This window comes from Onychomys torridus, chromosome 3 (assembly GCF_903995425.1).
Source record: "Onychomys torridus chromosome 3, mOncTor1.1, whole genome shotgun sequence".
Classification (NCBI taxonomy): domain Eukaryota; kingdom Metazoa; phylum Chordata; class Mammalia; order Rodentia; family Cricetidae; genus Onychomys; species Onychomys torridus.
In genome coordinates, this window is record NC_050445.1 from 26,975,103 (window position 1) to 26,999,022 (window position 23,920).

Sequence of the window (23,920 nt, forward strand, 5' to 3'; positions counted from 1 at the left end):
AAACAACCTTATAAGTAACATCATGAAGAGGCTAGAGCCTTATATAGAAGAAATCAAAAATAAAGTGGAGGAACAGACAAACAAAAAATGGGAAGAACACTATAAAAAACTAGAGGAAAGGACAATTAAAGCAGAAGAAAACAATAAGTCCTTGAAAGAAAATCATGAAAAAGCAAGGGAGACAGTCCAAGACCTGAACAGGGAAATAGAAAAAATGAAGAAGACACTAGCAGAAGGAATGCTGGAAATAGAAAATCTGAGTAAACAAACAGGAACTTCAGAGGCAAGTATAACCAACAGAATGCAAGAGATGGAAGAGAGGATCTCTGGTGTTGAAGATATGGTAGAAGAAATAGATTCATCAGTCAAAGAAAACACTAAAACCAACAAAGTCATGACCCAAAATGTCCAAGAAATTTGGGACACCATGAAAAGACCAAACCTATGGATAATAGGGATAGAGGAAGCAGAAGAATACCAACTCAAAGGCACAGAAAATATATTTAACAAGATCATAGAAGAAAACTTTCCCAACTTAAAGAAGGATATGCCTATGAAGATACAAGAAGCCTATAGAACACCAAACAGACTAGACCTCAAAATAAAATCCCCTCACCACATAATAATGAAACAACTAAATGTACAGAATGAAGAAAGAATATTAAGGGCAGCAAAGGAAAAAGGCCAAGTGACTTATAAAAGCAAACCCATCAGAATAACACCCAATTTCTCAATGGAGACTTTGAAAGCCAAAAGGACCTGGAGAGATATAATGCAGACACTAAGAGACCATGGATGCCAGCCTAGACTAATATACCCAGCAAAACTTTCAATCATCATAGATGGAGTGAACAAGACCTTCCAAGAAAAAACTAGATTTAAACAATACTTATCCACAAACCCAGCCCTACAGAAAGCACTAGAAGGAACATTCCAACCTAAGGAAGTCAGATACACCCATGAAAACACAGGCAATAGATAATACCACAGCAGTAAACCCCAAAGAAAAGAAGTACACACACACTACCACCAAAAAATAAAAATAACAACAGGAATGAACAACCTCTGGTCATTAATATCCCTTAATATCAATGGACTTAGTTCACCTATAAAAAGACACAGACTAACAGAATGGATATGAAAACAGGACCCATCTTCTTGCTGCATACAAGAAACACACCTCAAACTCAAAGACAGACACCTCCTAAGAATAAAAGGCTGGGAAAAGACTTTCCAATCAAATGGAAAGAAGCAAGCTGGTTTAGCCATCCTAATATCCAGAAAAATAGACTTCAAACTAAAATCAATCAAAAGAGATGATGAAGGACATTACATACTCATTGCAGGAAAGATCCACCAAGATGAAGTCTCAATTCTGAACATTTATGCCCCAAACACAAGGGCACACACATATGTAAAAGAAACATTACTAAACCTTAAATCACATATAAAACCCCACACATTAATAGTGAGAGACTTCAATACCCCACTTTCAGCTCTGGACAGATCTGCCAAATTGAAACGTAACAGAGACATAATGGACTTAACTGATGTTATGGCACAAATGGACTTAATCGATATCTACAGAACATTCCACCCAAACAAAAAAGAATATACCTTCTTCTCAGCAACCCATGGAACCTTCTCTAAAATCAACCACATACTTGACCACAGAGCAAATCTCAACAGATACAAAACAATTGGAATAACCCACTGTGTTCTATCAGACCACCATGGTTTAAAGTTAGATTTCAACAACAACAACAACAACAAACAACAGAAATCCTACAATCTCAAGGAAACTGAATAATGCTCAACTGAATCACCAATGGGGTTAAGGAAGAAATAAAGAATTTAAAGACTTCCAAGAGATCAATGAAAATGAATACACCATATACCCAAACTTATGGGATACTATGAAAGCAGTGCTAAGGGGGAAATTCATAGCACTGAAACCACACATAAAGAAGCTGGAGAAATCTCACACTAGTGAATTGACAGCACACCTGAAAGCCCTTGAACAGGAAGAAGCAAAGTTGCCCAGGAGGAACAGACGCCAGGAAATTGTCAAATTGAGAGCTGAAATCAATAAAATAGAAATAAAGAGAACAATACAAAGGATTAATGAAACAAAGAGTTGGTTCTTTGAGAAAATCAACAAGATAGACAAGCGCTTATCCAAACTAACCAAAAGACAGAGGGAGAGCATCCAAATTCACAAAATCAGAAATGAAAATGGGGACATAACAACAGACAATGAGGAAATCCACAGAATCATCAGGTGATACTTCAAAAACCTCTACTCCACAAAACTAGAAAATCTAAAAGAAATGGATAATTTTCTGGATAGGTACCACATACCTAAGTTATATCAAGACCATATAAAACATTTAAATAGTCCAATAACCCCTAAGGAAATAGAATCAGTCATTAAAAGTCTCCCAACCAAAAAAAGCACTGGGCCTGATGGTTTCATTTCAGAATTCTACCAGTCCTTCAAAGAAGACTTAATACCAATACTCTTTAAATTGTTCCACACAATAGAAGCAGAAGGTATATTACCAAACTCCTTCTATGAGGCTACAATTACCCTGATTCCTAAACCAAACAAAGATGCAACAAAGAAAGAGAACTACAGACCCATCTCACTCATGAACATTGATGCAAAAATACTCAATAAAATTCTGGCGAATAGACTCCAAGAACACATCGAAACAATTATCCACCATGATCAAGTAGACTTCATCCCAGGGATGCAAGGGTGGTTCAACATACAAAAGTCTGTCAATATAATATACCATATAAACAAACTCAAGGAAAAAAAAAACACATGATTATCTCACTAGATGCAGAAAAGTCATTTGACAAAATCCAACACCCCTGCATGATAAAGGTCTTGGAGCAAAGGTCAGGAATACAGGGAACATACCTAAACATAATAAAGGCAATCTACGGCAAGCCATCAGCCATCACCAAATTAAATGGACAGAAACTCAAAGCAATACCACTAAAATCAGGAACAAGGCAAGGCTGTCCCCTCTGCCCCTACTTATTCAATATAGTTCTTGAAGTCCTAGCCAGAGCTATAAGACAACATAAAGAGATTAAGGGGATACAAATTGGAAAGGAAGAAGTCAAGCTCTCCCTATTTGCAGATGACATGTTAGTATACATGAGTGACAACAAAAATTCAACCAAGGAACTGATACAGCTAATAAAAAACCTTCAGCAACATTGCAGGATACAAGATCAACTAAAAAAAATCAGTAGCCCTTCTATATACAGTAGACAAACAGGCTGAGAAGGAAATCAGAGATACATCACCCTTTACAATAGCCACAAATGATATAAAATACCTTGGGGTTACTCTAATTAAGCATGTGATGGACCTATATGACAAGAACTTTAAGTCCCTGAAAAAAGAAATTGAAGAAGATGTCAGAAAATGGGAATATCTCCCATGCTCATGGATAGGCAGGATTAACATAGTAAAAATGGCGATCTTACCAAAAGCAATCTACAGATTCAACGCAATTCCCATCAAATTACCAACACAATTCTTCACAGATCTGGAAAAAATAATACTCAACTTCATATGGAAAAATAAAAAACCCAGGATATCCCAAAGAATCCTGTACAATAAAACAACCTCTGGAGGCATCACAAACCCCAACCTCAAGCTCTACTATAGAGATACTGTAATAAAAACAGCTTGGTACTGGCATAAAAACTGACATGTGGACCAATGGAATCGAAGTGAAGACCCTGACATTAACCCGCACACCTATGAACATATAATTTTTGACAAAGAAGCCAAAAATGTACAATGGAAAAAAGAAAGCATCTTCAACAAATGGTGCTGGCATAACTGGATGTCAATGTGTAGAAGGCTGCAAATAGATCCATATCTGTCACCGTGCACAAAACTTAAATCCAAGTGGATCAAAGACCTCAACATAAATCCAGCTACTCTGAACCTCATAGTAGAGAAAGTAGGAAGTACTCTTGAATGCATTGGCACTGGAGTTCACTTTCTAAATATAACACCAGTAGCACAGACACTGAGAGAAACAATCAATCAATGGGACCTGTTGAAACTGAGAAGCTTTTGTAGAGCAAAGGACATGGTCAACAAGACAAAGCGACAGCCTACAGAATAGGAAAAGGTCTTTACCAACCCCACATCTGACAGAGGGCTGATATCCAGAATATATAAAGAACTTAAGAAATTAGACATCAAAATGCCCAACAGTCCAATTAAGAAATGGGCTATAGAACTAAACAGAGAATTCTCCACAGAGGAAGTTCAAATGGCTGAAAGACATTTAAGGAATTGCTCAACATCCCTAATTATCTGGGAAATGCAAATCAAAACAAATCTGAGATACCACCTTACACCTGTCAGAATGGCTAAGATAAAAACACAGAAGACAGCTTATGCTGGAGAGGATGTGGAGCAAGGGAACTCTCCTCCACTGCTGGTGGGAATGAAAGCTTGTACAGCCACTTTGGAAATCAATATGGCCCTTCCTTAGAAAATTGGGAATCCATCCCCCCCAAGACACAGCTATACCACTCTTGGGCATATAACCAAGGAATGCTCAATCATACCACAAGGGCATTTGCCCAGCTATGTTGGTATCAGCTTTGTTTGTAATAGCCAGAACCTGGAAACCACCTAGATGCCCTTCAACTGAAGAATGGATAAAGAAAACATGGTACATATACACAATGGAGTACTACTCAGCAGAGAAAAACAATGACATCATGAGGTTTGCAGGCAAATGGATGGATCTAGAAAAAATCATCCTGAGTGAGGTAACCCAGACTCAGAAGGACAAACATGGTATGTACTCACTCATAGTATGATAGTAGATGTAAAACAATATGACTAGACTGCTACATAACTCCTGGGGGGCTACCTAGAAAACGGGACCCTAGGAACGACTCAAGGATCACCCAATGACAGAGAAATGGATGAGATCTACATGAACCTGGATGACAGTGGGAGTAATGAAGGGCAAGATTTGAGGGAAAGAAAGCTTAGGGGAGCAGGAGATCCCAGCTGGATCAAGAACAGAAAGGGAGAGTGAAGAGTAACAGACCATGATAAATGAAGACCACATGAGACCAGGAATAGGCAGAGTGGTAGAGAGGTCCCCAGAAATCCACAATGATGTATCCTCTGTAGTCTGCTGGCAATGGTCGAGAGAAAGCCTGATCTGACCTAGTCTGGTGATCAGATTGCCAATCACCCTAACAATCATCTTGGAACTCTCATCCAATAACTGATGGAAGTGGATGCAGAGATCCTCAGCCAGGCCCCAGGTGGAGCTCCAGGTGTCCAACTGTTGAGAAAGAGGAGGGTCTGCAAGAGCGTCAATTGTTGAACCCAAGATTGCAAAAAGCACAGGAACAAATAGCCAAACAAATGGAAGCACATGAATTATGAACCAAAGGCTGTGGAGCCCCTAGCTGGATCAGGCCCTCTGGATAAGTGAGACAATTGAATAGCTTGAACTGTTTGGAAGGTATCCAGGCTATGGGACCAGGACCTGTCCTTAGTGCATGAGCTGGCTATTTGGAGCCTTGGGCTTACACAGGGACACTTTGCTCAGTCTGGAAGGAGGTGACAGGACCTGCCTGTACTGAATCTACCAGGTTTAAATGAATCCCCAGGGGTGCCTTGATCCTGGAGGACATGGGAATGGAGGGGAGGGGCTGGGGGGAATGTGGGGGTGGGGGCGTGAGGGGGGAGGACAGGGGAACCCATGGCTGATGTGTAAAATTTAAAACACATAATAATAAAGAAAAAAATATTTTTTTAAAAAAAAAGATATTAATGGTTACATAGAATCCTAACTAATTCTAGAAAAAAGGCTTCAATTAGCTGCCTGTACATGTCTTTGTGTTTGAGTCTCTATCAGTTCTGCAGAAAATCATGGCCAGGCATAACATCAAATTTGAAGTCTCCAGGAAGAACATGAGGCCCCACAACAACAACAATTCTACATGGACAATAATAATACCACTAAACTGACAAACATCATCTACAGATCAGCTTTGGACTACAAACTGCTCAGAACAATTTTTAGATGGCTAGCTGAGATAATCCAGTTTTACAGACTACTTGAACAAGGACTTGAGATAAGCCCTTTACTTTGGCATTATGCACAGACTGGACAACAAAGGATATAGCTACATTTCCTAGAATTTAACAATTAACCCAAAATTTTTCTTTTCAGAATAAACATACCTTCACCCATATCCAGCAGGAAGCAATTTTAAGAACACTATACCCACATTCCCAAAGAGGTGGTGTAGGGGGGTTAGTTTTTTGGTCGTTTTATGTGTTTTTGGTCTGGGATAATTTTCATTGTTTAGGACTGCTGGTTACAAGTTGTTAAGGATTAGGAAAAGGGATAAGCAAAGGAGATTAGATTTAAGGTTCTTGTTTTTTAAAAGAAGATATATAGAAATGATAGAATATAGAGTAGATTATTGAATCTACTCTGAAAGTAAAGAGAAGATACAGATATAATATAGATACAAAGGTTGATTATTGAATCTGCTTTTAAAAGATAATTACTAGTTTTAAGTACTTTACATTGGATTGGATTTTTGTATATTGTATACTAATTATATATATTGAGAGTGATATTTTCAGAAAATGCTATACAAATATTTCTAATCTTGTTCAAGATATTGTACTTATACAATTCATTTAATAATTTAATGCAACTTGCTAATCCTTTAATGTTATTATTACCAATTATTAGGATATATAGAAAGTTAGTAATTAGACATTACAATCAAACTTGTAGTCATATTTGGCATATTTTCAAGATCAAGCAGATGTATTTTAGATAGACAGGTCATCTTCAAACCCTTCAGAGATCTACAGAATATGGGATTTAAAATGTTTTAATAACTTAGAAGTTTTTTTCTGTTTTATGACTATGAGACATGTCGGCTCCTGGCAGTACCAATCTACTTCAGAGAAAATATGGGCATTGAAGAAACTGCGTATGTAGTTAACTTTCATTGTGGCAAAAGTTAGCCACTGGACAACAAAGTATCCTCAAATTGACTGCTGACAAACAGGACAAAATGGACAGACAGGACACAAAACAAAGGACTACCAATTCTTGCCAAGACAAGTGTGTTTGTGGCTTTAACAAAAGGCATCTTCTGAGGCCAGGTCAATATGGCATCATCCTTGAAGTGGCCTTTGCAATCTGAAAAAGGTACAGAGCCCCTTTCTTTGAAGGCATCTGAACTGGCAGTGGATCCATGGCTTCTGATGTGCTGTGGAACAGCATATGAAATAGCTGTTCTTGAAAGAGTAACTAGGCTGATAGAGTCTAACTTCTCAATGGTAGACTGGCATTTAATAAAAGAGATGAAGCCACACACAAGCCAAGAAGAATGGACAGCTAAATTAAAAAAATATCAACAATTTCCAGAATTTAAAATCCTGAATAATGACAAGACACTAGTGGAATTCAGGTGTTTCTGGTACATGGACTACTCTCACCAAATGTGAGGTCAAACTGTTGGCCTTGTGTACATCCTACTTCACAAATGAGTCTGTCAGATATGCTAAGCCTATAGGCTGAAGATGATGCCCCAACACTGTGGAGAAACCTTGGGTGACTGTCCAGGCAGCTTGCTGTTTCTGTCAACTCACAACTTTTTTGGAAGCCACTTTTATGCACTTCCTGTTTTTATTTTTTTAGGTAATATTATTTCCTTCTTGGATCTCTGAGGGAGTTGAAGATTAGATAGTTATAGTTATAGTTAAAAATTAGATAGTTATAGTTTTCCTTGTTAAGAATTTCAGAGAAGAAACTCACTAAATAGGTGTAAGCATATAAATTTGAAAGACATTATAAGATAGGTCTATTAGTAATATAAGTTAGGATAGAAGGTGAATCAGGTACATTTTGAACTTACCAAAATAGGATAGATAAAGAAATTATTTTCTCTGAGTTTGTCAAATGTAAATGGACTAGACATTGTTTAAGTATTTATTGCTTGTATATATTGTATATAGTTATTGTACTTATTGTATATAATTTTTCTTATATTAGTTATAACTTTTTTCCTTTTTCTTTTTATTAGAATAGAAGGGGAAAATATGGTGATATTTTATTTGTGCTGAAATGTGATTTTATTTGTAGGCTAATAAATACAGTTGCCTGGGGATCAGAGCTAAGAGCAAGCAAACCATTAAGCAGAAGTCTGGTAGTGGTAGCACACACCCTTAACCTGATCACATGCAGGCAAAGTCTCTGTGGACACCACCAGCATGGTGACATACACCTTTAATCCCAGTACCAACCATAAAGACCTGGAGGTCTGTATAGACAGGCAGTGACAAGGAAGTCATGTGGTTGGGTTTAGAACCAATGAAAAGGCAAAACAGAAAGTCAATAAAATGACAGGACATAGGAAGAAGGTCTCTGGGCTTTTAACTCTGAGTTTGGCTCTGTGTTTCTTATTTAATAAGACTGTTTAGAATTGCATCTACAGATCCACTGACGAGCTCCACTCCCAACTCTGTCAATGGTCATCCATGCTCCAATTCTTGTTCAGATCCCATTTCTAAGGAATGAAGTAGCTAAGTTAGCTGGCTGCTCAGGCTCTCTCCTACCTTCTCTCATTTCTTTTACCACTCTGCCCTGAGAAGTGGAATACAACATGGTTTTTATAACTAGAGAGGTCTGTGTCACTTCAGGACCAATGGTTTTTGTTTTGTTTTGTTTTGTTTTAGTTTTTCGAGCCAGGGTTTCTCTGCGTAGCTTTGTGCCTGCCTTTCCTGGAACTCACTTGGTAGCCCAGGCTGGCCTTGAACTCACAGAAATCTGCCTGGCTCTGCCTCCCGAGTGCTGGGATTAAAGGCGTGCGCCACCACCGCCGCTTGCCCCAGGACCAATGTTTTTAAAGGAAGCAAAACCTACCAACCCTCACAGGAAAATCTGCTTCACCTTAAATTTAATGTATTAAAATAAATAAAAGTGTGTGTGCACACATGTGTATGTGTTCAAGCAATACAGACTCCAAACTGAATAAAACAAACAAACAAACAAAAAAAGACAAACTCGAAAGCAGTTCGTATAAACCAACATACCAGATAAAGTGCCAAATGGCTCAGGATGGCTAACACTTGCACCATGAGCTGCTTAGAGACAGACAATGTTAAGAATTATGGAAAGTTCCTGAATATTTTCATGACATTTTAAATTTTGATACCTTTTTTTTGCTTATTATCATATATCTACATATCTCAAAATGTATTGTTTTCTACTTCGTGCTGCGTGTAGCTGTCATAATCGTGATGCTTCACAACTGTGGAGCATTTCCTTAAACCTCTCTACTGAAGAGAGAATGGGGAGGCTGATTATAGATTTTTTTCAAGCATGAGGCAGCACTGTCAGAGGGCAAACAAGAAAAGCAGTTGAAATGAGAAAGTGGCTGTTCTATAAAAGAAATGAACTAAAAGCAGTGCTGTAAAAGGACAGGTTACAGAACTAGAGAGCCCCCCAAGGACGACAAGAAGGGAAGGAAGGGAGGATGCACCAATTCAAACAATTTAAGGTACTCATCACCAGATGACGCCATGGCTGGATTCTGAGGGAACAGGAGGTGCTGCTTCAATTGGAACCAATTTTCCCTTTCTTACTTCTTTAAACATCTCCACATTCCCCACTGTGAAGCTGGGGCTTTCTTCTTGTCCTATTGCTTCAGCCTACTTATCCCCTCATGCTGTTTTAAAAACCTGCCTGTTATTAGCTATGACATCATACGATGTCAGCTTCCAGAACCATGTCTGTCACATTTTATTTATTAATGCCTGAAAATATTAAATTCTTGAGTTCTGTTTCCTCTAATAGACAGTACTTTTATAATTATAAATTTATGTCTGAAAGGCTACTGTAACGTCTAGACAGGCATGCCATAAAGAGTCTAGATAGCAACTTCTTGTAATATGACACTAATACCCTTAACCCTCAATTCATGTATTTTTGAAGGAAATTTCTTACAAATGAAAATATACAAAAGTAAAAACAGTTTCACATGCTCTTTTAAAAGCTCAAAGAATTCTGTTTTGTCAATGTAACACCTCTTTGTTGAGTGTATTTAAATGGGATTTTTTGCAAAGTATGGGTCACAGATGTCCCAGGGACAGACACCTGAGTACCTATAAACAGCAAATCCCAACAATATATCCCAGAATGTATTGAAGTCTTCGCAGACAGCCCAATCTGAGTTCCAGTAGGCATTACTAATGTTTAGGTTTGCTCAAATTTCAGAATCTTTGAAGCAGGAGCCTATTCTGTGAGCATAGGCATCTCACCAGCCCTTGGTGTCCAGTTTTCCAGAGCAAAGGAAACAGCCCCACCTCTCTCCCTGCACCCCCTGCAGTGTCCCCCAGCTCTAAGTGCCAAAGACATAGATTAGATGTTTCCAAGTCCTCCACAGCTCAAAGGTTAATGAGGCATCTCATTCATATTTCATGATTGCTGTTTGCCCTTCTCTGCCTTTGGGACACACAATGGAAAAGTGCAATCAATAGAATAATATCAGACCTACCAGACAATTAGAAGATACCAAAAATAATCCATATGCTCCCACTGTATTTAAAGTGACTGCCCTGAATTAATAAATCATCAAAAGACCATCATTTCACCAGCGCTTGTCAGCATTTTAAAACATATATTCAATCTTAGAAGTTAAGCTTCTACCCAAGCCTGGCTCCATCCTATCCCCACATGCCTGGCCTGATCATGGCTGCCCAACTCCATGTTGTTGTCACTGAGGCTGCTGTTCTGTCCTTTTTTCCGAAGTCCTATTACAGCTATTAACTTGGGGACTAATAACTCACAGAAGAATGAATAGAAGGCTGGATAAATTTAGTATGTCTCTGCTATAAATAAATAATCCAACATTCACTTTGTTGTTGTTTTATTTTTTTAAAAAAATATATATCAGCCACAGATTCCCCTGTCCTCCCTCCTCCCACCCCCCAGTACTCCTCACCAATCTACCCCCTATTCCCACCTCCTCCAAGGCAAGATCTCCCCTGGGGAGTCAGCCCAGCCTGGTAGATTCAGCCAAGGCAAGGCCAGTCCCCTCCCTGCACCAAGGCTAAGCAAAGTGTCTCAGCATACGCCCTAGGTTCCAAAAAGCCAGCCCATGCACCCATGACAGGTCCTGGTCCCACTGCCTGGGGGCCTCCCAAGCAGTTCAAGCTCATCAGCTGTCTCACCTATCCAGAGAAAGTTCCCCAGAAATTCACAAAGATACCAACATTCACTTTTGAAGTCACCAGGTCTTTGTTAGTAAAAGTTCTCCAATACCTTTGGGGGAGGAGAGCCCTTGCTGTTACTACTCCTACAGAATGGATGGTCTTTAACTTCCCCAACACTTTATGTTAGTATTTAAAATTTATGTTATAATATAAATCATTATCAAGTATCTATAATTTCCCAGAAATATTGATGCTTTTAACTTGCCTTTAAATGTCACAACAGAATTTTTCAAAATATGTTCTTTCAGCTCAAGTCCACTAAAATGCTTTTTTAAAGATTTTTTAATGTTTTTAGTTGAAGTAGACTTAAGTAAATCATCCCCTCCCTCCATCCCTTTGCAGTTACCTTCCGTCAAAACATGTCCACCTCTCGTTGGTATTGGTAGCCTCTCTTTCTTTGCTTATATTTTTGTGTATGCAACAAATATAAATGTATATTGTTTCAAAGCTGATCATTCTGCATTGGACAAAACAAATAAAGGGCTCATCCCTGGAGAAGCTAATTCTCTTTCTCATAGCAGTTAATATTTGCCTATAGTTCTTTTTCTAGGGATGGGGCCCCACGAAACTTTCCCCTGTCCATGTTAACGAGCCCATTGATGTTGCTATTGTTCTGGTCTTGTTTCTGCAGCCATTTTTAGGAGAGGCTTTCACAGCAGACTTCCTGGTGTTCCACCTCATAGAAACTTTCCATCCTTCCTCCACAACACTCCTTAAGCCATAGATGCCAGAGCTGTGATGCAGATTTATCCTCTGGGAACAGGCTCCACACACGATCCATTGACCTCTTTTATTGTGTCCAGTTGTGGTTTTTCTGTGACAGTTTCCATTTGCTGTAAAGAGAGGCTTCTTTGATAAGGGATGTTGAGCACATTTTACACTCTTCTTCTTCTTCTTCTTCTTCTTCTTCTTCTTCTTCTTCTTCTTCTTCTCCTCCTCCTCCTCCTCCTCCTCCTCCTCCTCCTCCTTCTCCTTCTTCTCCTCCTTCTCCTCCTTCTCCTTCTCCTCCTTCTCCTCCTTCTCCTTCTCCTTCTTCTCCTCCTTCTCCTCCTTCTTCTTCTTCTCCTTCTTCTCCTTCTCCTCCTTCTCCTTCTTTCTCCTTCTCCTTGTCTTTCTCCTTTTCCTTCTCCTTCTCCTTCTTCTCCTTCTCCTTCCCCTCCTCCTCCTCCTCCTCCTCCTCCTCCTTCTCCTTCTTCTTCTTTTTTCCTGTTTTTTTTTTTTCTGGGGGTGTAGGTGTGGTGAGGACAGGGGAGAGCCGGTGAGTGGAACTACCCAGGCCCAGAACCAGGGTTATAAGTTGGCCCACCCCAACATCCACCCCCATATAAGATCTTCAGTAGCATGTGAAGGGCTAGTCGTGCAGACCCAAAGCTTCAGATCTCCACTATATGGGGCAAACAACAGGATATTGAAGAGGAGTCCCAGTGAGGGCCCAGCATCTACAGTGTAAGCAGAAACTAGAGGCTTCAACCAGACCAATAACTCTTTCCAAGTCAAAATATCCATACAAAAGGGTTGACTGCCTGACTCACTCACTGAGTCACACTACAGCTTCCACAAGATTTTTCCTTTTATCTCTTAAATTTCTCTTTTGGGACAGAGGGAGGTTGCAAGGGCAGAGGGTGGATACAAAGGGATGGGGAAATAAGTAGGATCAAGATAAATGAGGTGAAAGACAGAATAAATAAAAAGAAAGTTAAAATAAAAAATACAAAGTGCTCTTGAAAAAAATGTATCAGCAAATGAAGCTATTGTTTTGCTTTATCACCCTTTTATCATAAAATTTTAATACAAATATTTTGAAGTAATAATCCCATCCAATCTTGAAGGAGTAAAAAAAAACACACAAAAGAAAGGAGAGAAGAAAATCAAATAATTAAATTTAGGATGAGATGGAAAGAATAAGATTTGGCATTTCATAGCTAAAAGGTCATAGCATTTCACTAAGAGGAAATGCCTACAAGAAATAATTATACATTGGGCCAAAGTTACAAATGTAAAGGACTTCATGAGTAATAATAATAATAATAATAATAATAATAATAATAATAATAATAATAAAGTTTATATTCAAAAACGGTTAAATGGTTTATAACAGAATGTTGAGGTGCATTAAAAACTACAAAATTAACAGACTAAAAGTTTTTTAAATTATGAAAGGTTTTCAGTCTGAGAAAAGTATATATAAAATAGCTGCATGTGCCACTTACCCTCAAATAAAAAAAACACATCACGCATAGAAATATCACTCTTTTCTTTCCAATGCTAATTAGTATCCTAAATGAACATTTATATTTCACCTCCAGCTTGTTTTTGTTTTGTTTTGTTTTTGACAGGGTCTGTCTATGTAGCCCTTGCCCTAGAACTTGCTATGTGTGTCAAGCTGACCTCAAATTCACAGATATCCACCTGCCTCTGCCTCTTGGGTACTGGGATTAAAGGTGTGAACCTTGCTGCCTTGCCCACCTGTCTTTATACATTGACTATGGAATGTCTTTCAATGTCATGATGGTGTTGTGCATGTATCCAAGCTACAAACAAGTTTTGTTGTTCTTACTACAAACTCACACAACTTGCACTATTTTTACTTAAAGTTATACTTTTGTAGCCGGGCGGTGGTGGCACATGCCTTTAATCCCAGCACTCAGAAGACAGAGACAGGCAGATCTCTGTGAGTTTGAGGCCAGCCTGGTCTACAGAGCTAGTCCAGGATAGTCAAGACTACACAGAGAACCCCTGTCTCTAAAAAAAAAAAGTCTTATTTTTGTATTTTATGCATATATATATATATATATATATATATGTTTTATTCACTTTAATTAAAGTTTAATATTCATTTAAAAGAATATATTTCAATGTGGATGGAGCCTAAACCATTACAGCCATCATAGCCATCACAGTCATACCCCTATAACAGTCTATAGGTGATTGGGACACTGTCTATCACTTGGGCCTGTGTAGCCAGAAGTGACCATTCTGATAGCCCATGACTTCCAGACCCTGGCTTTAAGGCTATTGGACAGAGCACAGGCTTCCTTTACTTCAGTGAGGTATGCTGTTCAGGCCACCTATGAATGGCCATCCAGAAAAAGTCAAATCTAACCAAAATGATGATTGGTCCTTAACACACTGATGAAGGACTTCCAGAATGTCCTTGACTTGAGATGGTTGATGATACTATGAATATTCTTATCTCTGGAAATGGCCAACCTAAAAGAAAAGCTAAAACAAGAAACATTGATGAATAGGTCATGATAAACCTGGGGACACCAGATCCCTAGGATACAAGCTGTTGCCCTGATCACCAGCGTTCACAGTGTGTACAACAAATGCAGAATCAAAGAAAGAATGAGGCCCACAAACACCACCTGTGGGTAAGCATGGACCAGATGCTAAAAAATTTCCAGTGTCTTTGAGAAAGCATGTGGGAAGCTGAGGATCAAATATGCCAAATGTATTACAAAAAGCCCATCCCTGCTTCCCAACCCAAACAGTTCCTGTGTTTGCATCTTTGATGAGGCACAAAAGGTTAAGGAGCCAAAGGAAGGTATTAAACTTGCAAAAGTGGGAACCCCAACATAAGACCTATGATGGATCACACCTTTTAAAAACAGCATTCAGGAGGTTTGCCTAGAGTTCAAGGTTAGCCTGAACTACGTAGTTAATTCCAGGAGACTAGGTTTTGCTACAAATTGAGATTCCCCACCCCAAAACTGGGAAGCTAAGTAGCCCTTTTAAAGTCCAACAAAGAAAACAAATGAAATTTGATAAAAATAAATAAATAAATAAATAAATAAATAAATCAATAAATAAAAAGAAAACATAACTACTTATTGATTCCTATTGCTGAATTTTTTCTGTTTAAAGAATATAAAATAATTATGACTATATACACACAGCACCTGCACATTCCTATGTACATCTTAGTCTCTGAGCATGCAGAGATACATAGATAGATAAATACAGACATAGATAGAGACATACTCTTCAATTTCAGGGAATGGAATATGAAACTACTAGCTGTTCTTGGGGTATGTGCATCTTCAGACTTGCTAGCTATTCCTATATAGTTCTTCAAACTCATTGCACCTATTTATACCACTTTGGAGGGTCTGGCCACTGTAGATGAAATTCTAAACAGCCTTCGTAAATAAGAAAAACAGAACCAAATACAAGGACAATAGCTAAAAAGATCAGAGAATTATCCAAGAGCCACTGACAACCCTTTAGCTTACCACCAAGCCGTAGTTTCCCACATGAGAGAGCTTCTTCTAACCTGTGCTTTTATTGCGTCACTATTCTGCCTTCTCATTGGCTCTAAGCTCAGCCACATGACTTTTTCCTCACTGCCTGTCTATACAGACCTCCAGGTCTCTATGGCTGGTACTGGGATTAAAGGCTCATGTCACCTCACTTGGCTGTGTCCTTGAGCATACAGAGACCTGCCTGCCATGTGATAGTATTAAGGGTGTGGGCTACCACCACCGGACTTCTATTCCTGGCTTGCTACGACTTCTGATCTCCAGGCAAACTTTATTTATTAACATACAAATAAAATCACATTTCAGCACAATTAAATTATCACCACAGGCCACATATATTTAGAAAACATAGTTTTCCCTTTTGTTAAAAAGTGATCATGCTGGGACAAGGGAGATAATTCAGTGAGTAAAACTGCTTGTTAACAAGCAAAAGGAAATGAATTTAAATCCCAAGAGCCCAAGTAAAAGTTGGGGGGAAATTTTAAGCACATACAACCCCAATACTCCTATGGGGAGATGGGAGATAGAGATGGGAAAATCCCCAGAAGCTGGAAGCAAGCTAGACTGGCATACATAGCAGAAAAAAACAACAACAAGGAGACCAGGACTCAAAAAGTTGTAAGGTGAGGAGCCATAACTGAGGGTTCTCTGATAACCACAAATGCATATTAGAATGCATCCCCACCTGTATTCAGCACATAAATGTGTATAAACAGATATACACAAAGGTTATACTGATAAACTTTAGTTTATTTCTGGTGTATTTTCTTTTCTTTTTTTTTTGGGGGGGGGGGTGAGACAGGGTTTCTCTGTAGCTTTTGGATCCTGTCCTGGAACTCACTCTGTAGACAGGCTGTCCTTGAACTCACACAATTCCACCTGGCTCCGCCTCCCAAATTCTGGGATTAAAGGAGTGTGCCACCATCTGGTATATTTTCTAATAGGTGAAAGAAACATTAGAAAACCAAACTGGACAGATATGAGACAACATAAATCATGATAAAACTTTTTAAAACCTAAGAAAATTGTGAAGAAACAAATACCTCATTTGAGTCTTTAACGTAAGTAAAATTACAAACCTTACTTACAAATTAAACCAAAGCAATCTCTAACTTGAAGTAGCTTAATGTGTGTGCATGCACTGTTTATTGTACACATTCCCATGGTAATTGTGTCACTTGTGATATTATATTACAGACTCATTAAAGAGACTAAAAATTTATTATAATTGTTACTATGTGTACAACACTCCAATCTAGCATGTTTATTCATTTGGAGTTTTATTCTGGACTGTTTGTTTGCTAGCTTTCAGTGGCTTTTATCAGGGGGTTCTTAAACTCCCCAGTTTGAACTTTCTCTTTTTTGTTCATTTTTTGAAAACTCTCCTCATGGTCTATGATCTAAGGAAGGTCACGAATTTTTATTTTCTTTCACTAGACAATTAGACGGCTATAACTCTGAACTTTCTATTGAATGTGAGACTTCATTCAAGACGTTTTCACTTGGGCTTTTCACAAGTTGATATTGATTTCCTTCTCTGGTGCAGTATATCTTTTCATGTAGTAATGCCTGAAGCAGAATGGAGGCTTGAGAAGAATTTGAATTCTTATCTGCTGGATACTGACTTTGGAAACTTCTGCATAGCTTGCCCCTTCCCTTCATAGCAACTGGGTATGGCTAAATCACTTACTTTAGAAATGTATTTTATATTACAGGTTTAGAAATTCAAATAGCTCAAGGATTGTGTTAGCAAGCTCAGTAATTGAGAGGGAAAGGAGTAAAATAAGCTAAAGAAAGTCCTCTCCCAAACCCACCATGTGCCTTCAAAGGAGGGCAGCTTTCTCATTAATCTGCTATAGTTCAAATCTCACAGTCCGGGGATGTCAGCACAGACAGAAGCAGTCATATTAAGACTTGAAAACCAGTGTATGGAGTGAGAATACTGACTTACTGATTACATTATGGAGAAATGACTACAGAGGGGACTTTCCATTGGAATCCTGTGGCTCCTTTAGTTTCCTCGAAATCACACCAGAATGGAATTCTGAGGCTGCTTGTTATCCCTTAAAGTTACCATTAAATCAATGGTAAGCGTGGAGGTTTGAAAGTGGTGGAGGCGGGTACATGCTTGGTCACCACATACAGCCCACATTTCCTAAAATTACTAATGAAAAGCTCCCTAATTTCCTTCCAATTGGCCTGGCAGGATATTCCATCCACTGAAGACATGAAATCAGAGTTAAATTCCTTACCCAAAATGAAACTTCAGACCTAGATCATTTTACTGGTGAAATTTACTAAGTATTTAAAAAGAAATAATACCAATTCTCTGTTTACTCTTTAGAAAAGTAAATAGATATCTCCCACTGCATTATGTAAGGACTGCTATTGTGGGATGATCTTTTGGTACACAGTGAAAATGTGCCTCCTCCTAAGGTTCCTTCTGATTGGTTTAAAAAAGAGCTCAATGTCCAATAGCTAGGCAGGAGAGAATAGGTGGGAATTCTGGAGAGAGAGAGGAAGTCAAGAAGAATCTGAGGCACATCGGATTAAGTCAGCAACATATGGAACACATTGGATGTAAAGGAGAGGTAACAAGTATTATGACAGAATGTAGATTAATAGATACTGGGTTAATTTAAGTTAAAAGAGCTGATGGGTGGTGGTGGCACACGCCTTTAATCCCAGCACTTGAGAGGCTGGGGCAGGCAGATCTCTGTGAGTTCAAGGACCACCTGGGCTACAGAGTGAGTTCCAGGAAAGAACACTGATATACATATATATTTTAAAGAAATGAAAAAAAAAAATAGCTAGGTGTGGTGGCGCACACCTTTAATCCCAGCACTCAGGAGGCAGAAGCAGGTGGAATTTCTGAGTTTTAGGTCAACCTGGTCCACAGTGTAAGTTCCAGGACAGGCAGGATTACACAGAGAAACCCTGTCCCCTCTTCCTCCCCCACTAAAAAAAAACAAAAAAAAAAACCCAAAGAAGTGAAAAAGTAAATTGAATCCAACTATATATGAAAGGATAATACATCCAAAGCAAGGAGAATTTTATTCTTAGAATGCAAGGTAATCAAGTTATCAACTGATGAGGACTAAAATGTGGTATGTCTATATGGAATGTTACTCAACAACAACAAAAAAAGAAAATGAAGTGCTCATACATGCTATATGGATGAAACTTCAAACTGTTACATCATATAAGAGAATATGATTATAATAGACCATATTCTAAGCTTCTATTTCTAACATACACCTAAAATAAGCAAACCTATAGAAACACAAAGTTGGCTAGGGATGGTTGAGGTGAAGATGTGGGGAAAAGAAAATTAGAAAGAAATGGAGAGTGGCTGCCAATGGCTGAAGTTGCTTTGGGGAAAGGCTAAAATGATCCAAAATTGTTTCTGTAATGTGTAATGTGATGCTAGGTGTAGTGCACACCACTGAACTTTATTTTATAAGCCATCTACAGCTAGATGTAGAGTTCATAATGCATAAAATGTATTTTAAGCTGTTAAAATTAATGCAACTTTTATGTATATGCTTACAATGCCAAGTAGTCAGCTCTGAAATCATATGCAAGTAACATTATACAGACCAAGCAGGGTATATTTATATATGTAAGAATATATACATATGTGTCTATGCATGTGTGTGACTATTCATACATATGTGTGTATAAATAAATAAAAGAAAGAGATTATGCACAAGGGCCTGGGTACATGGGTAGGGTTAGAGGAAGGAAAGGGGAGTGGATAAATGTAATTATATTTTTATTTCAAAGAATAGAAAGACATTTATTAATTAAAATAATTAATGCAACCTGCCACATTTACGAGCTGAAGAATGATCATATCAATCTGTGTATTTAAAAAAATTGTCAAAATCCAAAACTATTCTTGATAGATATTGCAACCACATAGGAATAGAAAGGAGCTCCATCACTCAATAAAGGCTATATAGTAAAATGTATAGTTAACATCATTTTATGATTCACCTAAGATGACTATATCAGCCATTCAGTGATAAGAACACTATGATCCAAGGGCTGCAGGGTATCTCCTCAGGATCCTGATCTGATTAGGTATAATTTCATAATGAATTTTGTGACTTTCATTGGATTTCAACCTCAAAAGTATACTCTAATATTAGCACTTCAGTGTTAATGAATATTGACAAGCAATACTGGTGTTCTATTTGATAAGGTAACCATTTATGAATATTCACAATCAATATTGGTTCTATTCGATAAAGGTCACCAGTCTAGGTGCTCTGATAGGTTTGTTTTCTGTGTTAGTTACTTTCTGCATTGCTGAGGCAAAGTAATCGAGAAAGCCCTAATGGAGGAAAAGCCTGCCCTGGCTCACATTATGAGAACACATTTTCTCCTGCTAGGACAGTCAGAGAGGCCAGAAAGAGGTAATCCCGTCACACCACGTCACAGTCTTGGAAACAAAGAATAATGGATGCTGGTGCTCAGCTTGCTCGTTCTTTTCTTCATCCCAGGACTTCAAGGGCAGGGAGCGGTCCTGCCCATATTCAGTACAGATCTCCTTTCCTCTATCTAGGAAACTCCTCACAGAGAGTCCCAAAAGGTGACCCAACCTAGATGGCCCTTTGCCAGCAAGCCCAGGGGTGTTGCTAGATCCATGTAATCTGACATGACCATCACAGTATTTTTTCTGCCTTTCAGAATGGAATTGTTTTTCATTTGAAAAAAAAAAAAAAAAAAAGGTCAACAGAAGAGGATACTTTTGTGGGGGAGGGGCACTCTATCTGTGTTGGAAGGAAGGAAAGGGAAAATATTTACAACCATTGGACTAAGGCACTCAGTTATGAAGATTAATATTTTATGCTAGTTTGTGTGAAAAAAAGACCCACAAAAGTGTAAAATTTGACATTTTATTTAGAAAAAAATTGATTTTTACTAATTTAGAACTTGAGTGCTGTTAGAGGATGTCTTTTTTGTTCCAGTGGATGATCCCACACCATATACATATAGACAACACTAGTTGGACTCTATGCAGGGACACTTTGCTCAGCCTAGGTGAAGGGAGGAGGGGATTGGACCTGCCTCGACTGAATCTACCAGGCTGAGCTGAATCCCCAAGGAAGTCCTTGCCCTGGAGGAGATGGAATGGGGGGTGGGCTGGGAGGAAGGCTAGGGGGGGCAGGAGGAGGGAGTACAGGGGAATCCATGGCTGATATGTAAAATTTAATTAAATTATAAAAGAAAAAGAAAGAGAGACAGACAGTGAGGGAGGAAGGGAGGGAACAAAGAAAGAGGGAGGGAGATAGAGAAAGGAAGGAAGGAAGGAAGGAAGAAAGAAAGAAGAAAGAAAGAAAGAAAGAAAGAAAGAAAGAAAGAAAGAAAGAAAGAAAATGAAGATGGCAAAGAGATGTGTTGAGAAGGACCAGAAGAAATTTGGAAGGAAGGAGTGGATGTGTATATGATCAAACTATATTGTACAAACTTTCTAAGAATACATTTTTAATAGAAAAAATAGAAAATAATAATTTATGACTCCTCAAAATCAACTGATAAAAATATTCACCCTAGGAGCTAGAGACACAGCTCTGCAATTAAGAACTGTTCTTCCATGGCACCTGACAGGCTCTGGTCCTTAGGCACTCAGATTAGAGCCTCCTGTAATGCCAGTTTCAGGCCGATACGATACCTTTCTTTCACCTTCCTAGTCACTGGCACTAACGTGCACATAGCCACACACAGATGGCACACATGCACGCGTGCGTGCACGTGCGCGCACACACACACACATACACACACACATACATACATACACACACACACACACACACACACACACACACACACACACACACTTAAAAATAATAAAATTAATCTTTTTAAAATTTGTCGTACTTTTTGATTTTCGTTTTCTGTGATACCGGGAAAAGGTATGTCCTGTGCAGATGATTTTGTAACTGTGTGTATGTGTGATTGTGCATGTGTTGAAATGACCTTCACAGAGAGCACTGCAGCATTGTGAATGGTGAGATGATTATGTCACCTACTATGGTCACTTTCTTCCCTCTGTGTACACAACCTTGCTGCCCATATTCATGCACCACCTGTTTCTTCTTCTCAGTTTATTCTTTTCTAGTGTTCACACTGTACTTCTGTCTTAGGATTTCTGTTGCTGGGAAGAGACACCATGACCACTGCAATTCTTATAAAGAAAACAGTTCATCGAGGTGGCTCCCTTACAGTTTCAGAGGTTCAGTCCATTATCATCCTAAGAGGAGCATGGTAGTGTGCAGGCAGATGTGGTGCTGAAGCTGAGAGTGCTACATTGTGCAGGCAACAGGAAGTCATCTTATAGTCACACTGAGGGAAGCTTGAGCAAAAGAGACCTTGAAGCCCGCCCCCACACTGGCACACTTCCTCCAACAAGGCGACAACCTCCAACAAAACCACACCTCCTAATAGTGCCACTCCCTATGATTATGGGGGTTATTAGCACTCAAACTACTACACCTTATTTCATACACACACAAAAACACTTTAATTGTTTTATTATAACATGATTTTTTTAGGCCAATATTAAATGAAATATCCTATCAATTGAGTTTCAAACACCATTTGCTCCGAATCAAACTGAGCCTAACATGGAATAATCCCTTTAATTCTTTTCAAATAATAAAAGATAAAACAAAGTAAATGGAGATACATACAAGACCCTACACTTGTCAGTAAGGCTTCTTCTGCTCAGTGTCTGTTCTCATCCACTTCTTCACTCTGAAGGCTGCCTTGACTTCCTCTGGTGCTGATGCCAGTACAGCCAACTGAAAGCCAGACAGCACTCAGAATCATTTCTTCCCAGCACTACAGACATAAAGCTGCTGTGGTGGGCAATTATTTCTCCAGAGCAAGAAGTACTTCCTGAGGTAAATGAAGTCAAAATAAGAAGTATTTTTCTATCATACTTCTTTATAATCACTTCATTTCTCAAAAGAAAGTATACAAAAATGCACTAAAGAACATTATGTTTCAGGACTGGGGAAAATGGCTCAGTGTGTAATGTGCTTTCTGCAGAAGCATGAGTATACACTTAAGTTAGGATCACAGCACCCACATGAAAATTTGGACTCAGTGGCAAGTGTTTGTAATCTCAGTGATGAACTAGTGGCATCAGGAGAATGCCCACACTTCTCTGACTAGCTGGTCTAGACAATCAAAAAGCACTAGGCCCAATAAGAGACCTGTCTCAAAAATAAGTTGTACAGCAACAGAGGAAGAATTTCATCATCAAACTCTGACCTCCACATCTACATACACAGTCACGGGAACCTGCACACATGTACATGCATGGGTGAGCTCTCATCCATACACATATAATACATACATGCAACACTAATGAGTATTGTGCTTTATGTCTAATCACAAATTTGTACAAAAGCAAAGGGAAAGTAATCCTTTTTAAAACTATTCTCAGGTTGGAAAAGGGAATACAAAGAAGTACACATGACAAAAAGATGATAATCTAGACCTGCAAAGCTCTGGTGAACCAGTAGAGGCATGAGAAACAAGCATTATTAGTGAAGCCTAAGCTGATACACTATAGGAAACAGACCATGTATGTGTACTTGGTACATCTATCATGAAGAATACACCTTCTACCCACTCTCTCTAAAACAAAAAAATAATACCCAAATGCGGACACATTTTAATTAAACTTGAAAAGTTAAGTAAAATATTCTCAGCCACATTGAGTAGGTATACACTGAGAATGTAGTGTCTATTCTTTTAGGATATTATCTTGTAGTGATAAATATATGGTTTGGGGAAGGCCCACCTAATGCCATGCAGCTCAGGCAGGTGAAAGACACCCATGTGTCAGCCCGGGTCTTCATGGTCCAGGACGGCTGAAGGCATCCAGGAACCCACCCAATGCCACATGGCTCAGGTAGGCACAGACATCCACAGGTCAGCCTAGGTCCTCACCATCAGTGCTGACTAAAGGCATCTATAGGCAACCAGGCCTGGGCTGCTACCTAGGGCCATATCTGGGTCCATGGTCCTACTGCAGTGGGAGTCTGTGTTGACATCCATGACCCATGTTGCCACCAAGGCCATGGGATAGACTGGGATCTAGGCCACCACTTATGGCCATTTTTGGTGTCCTAGGGCTGTGCCATTTCAAGAGTCACATTGATCTGAGTGACTTGTGTTGCCACTGGGGGACATGATGACATCCAGGCCTTATCTGTGTTGATGTCCATGATTTCGGTAACCAATGGAGCCCATGCAGGTGATCAGGGTTTCATCAGACACCTGTGTCCATATTGGTGTCTAACAGCCATGCTGCCACTGGGGCTAT